This window comes from Oncorhynchus mykiss, chromosome 17 (assembly GCF_057628025.1).
Source record: "Oncorhynchus mykiss isolate SJ-2025 chromosome 17, ASM5762802v1, whole genome shotgun sequence".
Lineage (NCBI taxonomy): Eukaryota > Metazoa > Chordata > Actinopteri > Salmoniformes > Salmonidae > Oncorhynchus > Oncorhynchus mykiss.
Window position 1 is genome coordinate 69,605,156 of NC_143038.1, and position 9,845 is coordinate 69,615,000.

At 41.4% G+C, this 9,845-nt stretch overlaps 1 protein-coding gene across 1 annotated transcript in view; it reads left to right on the forward strand.

Moving 5' to 3' along the window:
• gli1 (GLI family zinc finger 1) overlaps positions 1-9,845 on the forward strand; it is a 160,009-nt gene that overhangs the window by 37,685 nt on the left and 112,479 nt on the right. The gene's annotated exons all lie outside the window — the stretch shown is intronic.

A 9,845-nucleotide genomic window follows, 5' to 3' on the forward strand; every position in this document is an offset into this window, starting at 1 on the left:
GAAGGAGGCAGCTAGAGAGTCAGGGAAGGAGGCAGCTAGAGAGTCAGGGAAGGAGGGAGCTAGAGAGTCAGGGAAGGAGGGAGCTAGAGAGTCAGGGAAGGAGGCAGCTAGAGAGTCAGGGAAGGAGGGAGCTAGAGAGTCAGGGAAGGAGGGCGCTAGAGAGTCAGGGAAGGAGGCAGCTAGAGAGTCAAGGAAGGAGGGAGCTAGAGAGTCAGGGAAGGAGGGAGCTAGAGAGTCAGGGAAGGAGGCAGCTAGAGATGCAGATTGTTTTAAATCTGCAGTAAGTAAAGCTCTCAAATGTATGTCCCATGGACTGCTTCTTGGGTGGGCTGCAGGCAGCAGCGGGGCTGAGACGTAGAGAGAGAGAGAGGCTGGAGCAGGGGAAGAGAGAAAGAGAGAGAGGGAGTCTGGAGCAGGGGAAGATAGAAAGAGAGAGAGAGAGTCTGGAGCAGGGGAAGAGAGAAAGAGAGTGAAAGTGTGAGAGAGAGAGAGAGAGAGAGAGAGAGAGAGAGAGAGGAGGAGAGAAAGTGTGAGAGAGAGAGAGAGGAGGAGAGAAAGTGTGTGAGAGAGAGAGAGAGGAGGAGAGAAAGTGAGAGAGAGAGAGAGAGAGAAGGGAGAAAAAGTGAGAGAGAGAAGGAGAAAAAGTGAGAGAGTGGGAGAGAGGGAGTGAGAGAGAGAGAGAGGGAGAGGCTGGAGCAGGGTAAGAGAGAAAGAGAGAGAGAGGAGGAGAGAAAGTAAGAAAGAGGGAGAGAGAGCGGGGGAGAGGCTGGAGCAGGCGAAGAGAGAGAGAAAGAGAGAGAGAGAGAGAGACGAGAGAGAGAAAGAGAGAGAGAGGGAAGGGAAAGTTGCCGACTGACTCTAGACTGACTCTAGACTGCTCGCTCTACAGCTTCAGCTTTCCAGCTGGAACACATTTACAATCAACCAACCGTCCTGGTTTGACTGGCAGCACGCCTCTCCCTGTCCTGTCTCCTTCTTCCTCTGTCCTCTCTCTTGGTCTCTCTCACCTCTCTCTCTTTCTCCCTCTGTTTCATTCTACTCCTTCGTGGAGCTTGTTTTTGTACTACTCCCTTAATCATTTATGTTTGTCTTTGAAATTGTTTTTTTTTTGTTAGGTTGACATTTTTTATTCTATGAGTTTTCAGCTTTTTTTTGTTAATGTTGTTCTAGTCTGGAGTGTGTTCTGGTTAACTCATGCAGAAAAAGGAATGAGGAAGAGTGTGTATGTGTGTGTACGTGCGTGCGTGCGTGCGTTTGTATGCGCATGTATCCTTTAGAAATGTGCTCTCCAAACGCCAAGCGACATGTTTACAGAATAACTATGTACTTTTCCATAACTTAAAGTAGTGTATCCAACATGATTTGCCAGATTTCTACCTCGCTGTGTAAAGTGTACTGAGTGAAACGATAGAGGTTCTCCAGTCAAGGCCTTGGATCAGATCAGATCAAAGATTCCGTCTTACGTATTTTGTGCCAGTATGAAAAACTCTCTCTCTCTCTCTCTCTCTCTCTCTCTCTCTCTCTCTCTTTCTCTCGTCTCTCTCTCTCTCCCACCCATCCCTTCTCTCTCTCTCTCTCTCTCTCTCTCTCTCTCTCTCTCTCTCTCTCTCTCTCTCTCTCTCTCTCTCTCTCTCTCTCTCGCTCTCTCTCTCTCTCAAATTCAAATTCAAGCTGCTTTATTGGCATGAAAAACATTGTGTCAATATTGCCAAAGCAACAATGTATACAATATACATTGTAACAAAATTATAAATGATAGCAAATAATAATATAAAATGGTAGTAAATAATAATACAAAATTAAATACAAAAATAATAACAATAAAATGGTAACAGTCAATAGTCGAAATGTAATAAATATAAAATCAAATTATGGAAAATGAATCTATAACTAACTTATAACTAAATAACGGTCATCTTCTTCTTTATATCAGTACTACAACTACAATCATCATTACTACGACTACTACTACCATCACTAAACTGTTATCACTACCATTACCACCCATATTTGGAATGATAAACATTAATAATTATAGTAATAACAATAATAGTAATAATAAGTAAGTTCCTGTTTACTATGCAGATGTTATTATTCAGTGTCCCTCAGGCTATGGCAGGAAAATACATATTTGGCTGCAAGAGGAGCCATTGCTCCTTCACCCATGAGTATTCTTAGTTTTTCCTCTGGGTTCAATTTGTAAAAATGTGGAATATATGTAGTCATTTCTGTGAATAATGAATCTCTTTGTGAGGAATATTTATCACAGTAAAGGAGAAAGTGCATCTCTGTCTCTACCTCCCCTGTCATGCAGTGACCACATACACGCTCCTCTTTGGGTAGCCATGTCTTTTTATGTCTGCCGGTTTCTGTTGCCAATCGGTGGTCACTCAGCCTGTACTTGGTAAGGATCTGTCTCTGCTTCGTATCTCTGACAGAGTAGAGATAATCAGCCAATTCATATTCTCTGTTTAGGGTCAAATTTAGTCGGCTTTGGGAATTTGTTTCGTTTTTCCAGTATTGTAAATATGATTCCTTTGATTGGTTCATGATTTTGTTTATTGGAATTCTTTCTTTTGAAGCAGTGCTGGTGTCCGCTTGGTAGGTGAGGTCCAACACCAGCTGACTGAGAGTGCTCGTTTCTGGGCTCAGGTCTTGGGTTTGAAGTGCTTTAAATTGCAGACTCGAATTTGGAATTTAATTTAGATGTAGCCAAAATGTTAATGATCTTTTCTGTATTTTCATTATTACTGGAAAGCGGCCCAATTCTGCCCTAATTGCATTAGTTGGTGTATTTCTCTGGACTTGTAGGATTTTCCGACAGAATTCTGCATGTAAGGGCTTCAATTGGATGTTTGTCCCACATTTTAAAATCCAGTTTATTGAGTGGCCCCCAAACCTCACTTCCATAAAGTGCTATTGGTAGGATTACACTGTCAAATATTTTAGTCCAAATTTTAATTGGGATGTTGATTTGGAATAATTTAATTTTTATTGCATACATTGCTCTGCGGGCTTTTTCTTTGAGTGCCTTCACTGCCATATTAAAGTTTCCCGATGGCAGATATGGTCAGACCAAGGTAGGTGTAATTTTTTGTGTGTTCAATTAAGGTGTTGTTCAGGGTGAATTTACATTTGTGTTTCTGACATCTGGGTTTTTTTTGGAAAATCATGATTTTAGTTTTTTGGAAATTTACTGCCAGGGCCCAATTATGGCAATATTGCTCCAGAATATTAATGTTTTGTTGAAGACCTTCTTTGGTTGGTGATAGAAGTACCAAGTCATCAGCATATAGCAGGTATTTCACCTCTGTGTCAAATAGTGTGAGTCCTGGGGCTGCAGTCATCAGCATATAGCAGGTATTCCACCTCTGTGTTAAATAGTGTGAGTCCTGGGGCTGCAGTCATCAGCATATAGCAGGTATTCCACCTCTGTGTTAAATAGTGTGAGTCCTGGGGCTGCAGTCATCAGCATATAGCAGGTATTCCACCTCTGTGTTAAATAGTGTGAGTCCTGGGGCTGGAGAATGGTCCAACATGTCTGCTAATTCATTGATATAAATGTTGAAAAGATTTGGACTCAAATTGCAGCCTTGTCTCACACCTGAACATTGTGAAAAAAATTATGTTCTTTGGTTTTTGATTTTTATTGCACACTTGTTTTCTGTGTACATACATTTTATTAAGTCATACACCTTACCACCAAGCCCACTTTGTAGAATTTTGTAGAATAGCCCTTCGTGCCAAATCGAATCAAATGCTTTTTTAAAGTCAATAAAGCAAGCAAAGATTTTGCCCTCTTTTTTTTGGTGGACGTGTTTATTAATTAGTGTGTGTAAGGTGTATACAGTGCCTTGTGAAAGTATTCGGCCCCCTTGAACTTTGCGACCTTTTGCCACATTTCAGGCTTCAAACATAAAGATATAAAACTGTATTTTTTTGTGAACAACAAGTGGGACACAATCATGAAGTGGAACGACATTTATTGGATATTTCAAACTTTTTTAACAAATCAAAAACTGAAAAATTGGGCGTGCAAAATTATTCAGCCCCCTTAAGTTAATACTTTGTAGCGCCACCTTTTGCTGCGATTACAGCTGTAAGTCGCTTGGGGTATGTCTCTATAAGTTTTGCACATCGAGAGACTGACATTTTTTCCCATTCCTCCTTGCAAAACAGCTCGAGCTCAGTGAGGTTGGATGGAGAGCATTTGTGAACAGCAGTTTTCAGTTCTTTCCACAGATTCTCGATTGGATTCAGGTCTGGACTTTGACTTGGCCATTCTAACACCTGGTTATGTTTATTTTTGAACCATTCCATTGTAGATTTTGCTTTATGTTTTGGATCATTGTCTTGTTGGAAGACAAATCTCCGTCCCAGTCTCAGGTCTTTTGCAGACTCCATCAGGTTTTCTTCCAGAATGGTCCTGTATTTGGCTCCATCCATCTTCCCATCAATTTTAACCATCTTCCCTGTCCCTGCTGAAGAAAAGCAGGCCCAAACCATGATGCTGCCACCACCATGTTTGACAGTGGGGATGGTGTGTTCAGGGTGATGAGCTGTGTTGCTTTTACGCCAAACATAACGTCTTGCATTGTTGCCAAAAAGTTCAATTTTGGTTTCATCTGACCAGAGCACCTTCTTCCACATGTTTGGTGTGTCTCCCAGGTGGCTTGTGGCAAACTTTAAACGACACTTTTTATGGATATCTTTAAGAAATGGCTTTCTTCTTGCCACTCTTCCATAAAGGCCAGATTTGTGCAATATACGACTGATTGTTGTCCTATGGACAGAGTCTCCCACCTCAGCTGTAGATCTCTGCAGTTCATCCAGAGTGATCATGGGCCTCTTGGCTGCATCTCTGATCAGTCTTCTCCTTGTATGAGCTGAAAGTTTAGAGGGACGGCCAGGTCTTGGTAGATTTGCAGTGGTCTGATACTCCTTCCATTTCAATATTATCGCTTGCACAGTGCTCCTTGGGATGTTTAAAGCTTGGGAAATCTTTTTGTATCCAAATCCGGCATTAAACTTCTTCACAGCAGTATCTCGGACCTGCCTGGTGTGTTCCTTGTTCTTCACGATGCTCTCTGCGCTTTTAACGTACCTCTGAGACTATCACAGTGCAGGTGCATTTATACGGAGACTTGATTACACACAGGTGGATTGTATTTATCATCATTAGTCATTTAGGTCAACTTCTGGAGAGAGTTTGCTGCACTGAAAGTAAAGGTGCTGAATAATTTTGCACGCCCAATTTTTCAGTTTTTGATTTGTTAAAAAAGTTTGAAATATCCAATAAATGTTGTTCCACTTCATGATTGTGTCCCACTTGTTGTTGATTCTTCACAAAAAAATACAGTTTTATATCTTTATGTTTGAAGCCTGAAATGTGGCAAAAGGTCGCAAAGTTCAAGGGGGCCGAATACTTTCGCAATGCACTGTATATGGTCAGTAGTGGTTAGGAAGAAAGCCAATTTGACATTTACTTATTAAATTTTTTTCTTGAAGAAAGGTTTGAATTCTTGAATTCAAAATGCTACAGAAAATCTTTCCCAAGTTACTGTTTACGCAAATTCCCCTGTAATTATTGGGGTCTGATTTGTCTCCACTTTTGTGGATAGGGGAGATGAGCCCCTGGTTTCAGACATCAGGGAAGCAGCCAGAAGTTAACACCATGTTGAACAATTTAAGCACAGCATTTTGCAACTCAGGTGTGCTGTTTTTCAGCATTTAATTTCTGATGTTGCCTACACCACAAGCCTTCTTTGATTTAATAGATTTTAGCTTTTCATTTAGTTATTGTTGGGTTATTGGGTAATCTAATGGATTTTGGTTGTTTTTAATGACTGATTCAAGGATGTTCAATTTTTCTTTAATTTCTAATTGGTTCTGTTGTAAGTCTTTTTGTGGGATGTTTTTGTATAGATTATCAAAATAAGTTTTCCAAATTCCTACATTTTGTATGGCTAATTCTTGTGGCTTTGTTGTGCTTAAGTTGTTCCACATGTCCCAGAACTGATTTTGGTCAATTGCGTTTTCAATTTCATCAAGTGTCTTGTTGGTATAATTCAATTTCTTGCATTTCAGTGTTTGTTTATACTGTTTCAGAGTTTCAAATTATTCATATTGTAGCTCTGGGTTGTTTTGCTGCTTATGTTTTTTGTTTGACAAATTTTCTTAGGTGTTTTCTAATTGTTTTACATTCATTATCAAACCATTTGTCAGAAACATTTAGATTTTTGCTTCTGATGTTGCATTGCTTTGGTTTTCTCAAATTTGCTTTCGATGCTGCTTTTTGGAATATGCAGTTGATGTTTTGGGTAGCTGAATTGACACCATCTTTATTGTTTTGGTACTGTGAGTTATTGAAAAACTGTATAGAGTTCATCATTTCATTTGAGTTCAATGTTTCAATGAATGTCTCTGCACTGTTTGGAGCCCATCTGTACGATTGGTTTATGTTGTAGAGTTTATTGGGCTGTTTTTTTTAATTAATATTGCCGGTTAATTTCTTCAAAAACACGTTGATCTGACTGTGATCTGACAATGGTGTCTGTGGTCTGACAGTGAATGCACTAATGGAGGAGGGGTCAATGTCAGTGATGGCATAATCAACTACACTTGTCCCAAGAGCTAAGCAGTAAGTAAACTGACCTAAAGAGTCCCCTCTGATTCTACCATTAAGCATGTACAGGCCTAAGGCTCGACAGAGATGTACTAACTCTTTTCAATTTTTGTTCAGTATTTGGTCAGGACTGTTTCTATTATTTATAATAGGGCTACTGTACACGGAGGGGTGTCCAAATATCTGGGGGTTACCTCCCGCATCAGTGTAGTCAGGCTCAGAACCTGTTCTTGCATTGAAATCTCCACAAAGAAGCACTTTACCCTGCGCCTGAAATGTAATGATTTCTGTCTGGAGATTGTCAAAAAACTGATCATCATAATATATATGTATCTCTCTCTCTCTCTCTCTCTCTCTCTCTCTCTCTCTCTCTCTCTCTCTCTCTCTCTCTCTCTCTCTCTCTCATCTCTCTCTCTCTCATCTCTCATTTCTCTCTCTCTCTTATCTCTCGTCTCTCTCTCTCTCTCTATTCTCTCTCTCTCTCGTCTCTCTCTCTTGTCTCTCTCTCTCGTCTCGCTCTCTCTCTCTCGTCACTCTCTCTCATTTCTCATCTCATCTCTCTCTCATCTCTCTCTCTCTCATCTCATCTCTCTCTCATTTCTCTCTCTCTCTTCTCTCTCGTCTCTCTCTCTCTCTCTATTCTCTCTCTCTCTCGTCTCTCTCTCTTGTTTCTCTCTCTCTCTCTCGTCACTCTCTAATTTCTCATCTCTTTCTCTCTCTCTCTCTCTCTCTCTCGCGTCTCTCTCCTTCTACGTTGGTATCTATATCTATATGAGAAGGACAATGTTAACCCACTCAGCAACAAAGAAACTATACAATTATTCAGGATTTAGAAAGGGATAAAAAAAGGCTCTACTGTTGTAAGCTGTCACTGCTGTCACTGCAACTGTGTACTACAACAATTTCCTTTCGATAATAGAATCCTTGTGCAAACCATCTATTGTAGTTTGAATTCCGTGCTTCTACACCTGCATTGCTTGCTGTTTGGGGTTTTAGGCTGGGTTTCTGTACAGCACTTTGTGATATCAGCTGATGTACGAAGGGCTATATAAATACATTTGATTTGATTTGATTTGAATTCGAGTAACCTGAGTCTGCATTCTCTTACATTGAAGGACTATGTTTCAGCTTCTCTGTTTGCTCTCTGTACACCAACCTATGGTTCTGGAGACCGTTTTCCTTGCCCTGTGTTTTTAGTATTGGCCAGCATGAATTGAAGAAGCTCTCCTAGTAATTAATGGCTACAATGATGCAATGGAGGCATTGGAGGAGGGGTCAGGGAGGTCTTTACTCTAGTCTTCAATGAATACCAGATGTCTCCCTGCCCGTCCCGGGTCTGTTCTCTCTACAGTTCAGTTGTTCTCAAACACTTACAGTGGGGTCACCCTGTATACCAAGACTGTGTCCCAGATAACACCGTATTCCCTACGTAGTGCACTACTTTTGACCAGAATGTTGCCAAAGCCCTCTGAAGCCCAGTCCCCCAGCAGTCCCCCAGAGCCCTACGCCAGTAAATGATAACTTAATGGTTATAATACCCCCATGTTGAATGACCTCACAGAGAGGCAGACAGACAGTTCTGGGACAGGTCTGGGACAGTTATGGGACAGGTCTGGGACAGTTCTGGGACAGGTCTGGGACAGTTCTGGGACAGTTCTGGGACAGGTCTGGGACAGTTCTGGGACAGGTCTGGGACAGGAGGGTAAATATGTGCCTGGTCGGCAGCGCTGCATTTTCTGAAAAGTCGACCGTTGTTGAACTAAAACCTTTAACAAGTATTGAAGTTAGAAAAATGAAAACGTCTTTCTCTCCCGTTTTCAACACTTCTAAAGGCACTTGTGTCTAAAGTGTGTGTTGGTGGTGGAACCGACATCTTAACTTTACATTATTCCTTAATTCAGCTGAGCCAGCTGATTCACACAGTACACGATGTCATAGTAGCCTGTGGTTCTAGTGTAGTGCCTTACTGAAGGGCATGAAAGGGGAGAACCCACACCTTTGTCTACCTGTAGTTTCTCATGGTATTTGTGGTTCGTTGACCGAAAAGGTCATCCATTAAAAATGGAGTAAACGTTTTACAAAATTCCAATGAAAATACCTCAGTGCAGACGTTCTTTAATGCTGTCTCCCTCACTAACTCAAGGGGCATCTAAAGAGGGTTGGAAACTGGGTGGTTCCAGCCCCGAATGCTGATTGGCTGTCTGCCGTAGTATGACAAAACATTTACTTTTACTGCTCTAATTACGTTGGTAACCAGTTTATAATAGCAATAAGGCACCTCAGGGGTTGTGGTATATGACCAATATAGCAAGGCTAAGGGTTGTATCCAGGAACTCTGTGTTGCGTTGTGCATAAGAACAGCCCTTAGCCGTGGTATATTGGCTATATACCACACCCCCTCGGGCCTTATTGGTTAAATATAGAACTGCAGACTCTATGTGAATGTTAAGGCCTAGTCAACCGTGTTGCAATAACCGTAAGACACATCTTTGGCGAAACACATGACTGCATGCCTCACACCAACATCAATAACATGACTGCATGCCTCACACCAACATCAATAACATGACTGCATGCCTCACACCAACATCAATAACATGACTGCATGCCTCACACCAACATCAATAACATGACTGCATGCCTCACACTAACATCAATAACATGACTGCATGCCTCACACCAACATCAATAACATGACTGCATGCCTCACACAAACATCAATAACATGACTGCATGCCTCACACCAACATCAATAACATGACTGCATGCCTCACACCAACATCAATAACATGACTGCATGCCTCACACCAACATCAATAACATGACTGCATGCCTCACACCAACATCAATAACATGACTGCATGCCTCACACCAACATCAATAACATGACTGCATGCCTCACACCATCATCAATAACATGGCTGCATGCCTCACACCAACATCAATAACATGACTGCATGCCTCACACCAACATCAATAACATGACTGCATGCCTCACCAACATCAATAACATGACTGCATGCCTCACACCAACATCAATAACATGACTGCATGCCTCACACCAACATCAATAACATGACTGCATGCCTCACACCAACATCAATAACATGACTGCATGCCTCACACCAACATCAATAACATGACTGCATGCCTCACACCAACATCAATAACATGACTGCATGCCTCACACCAACATCAATAACATGACTGCATGCCTCAC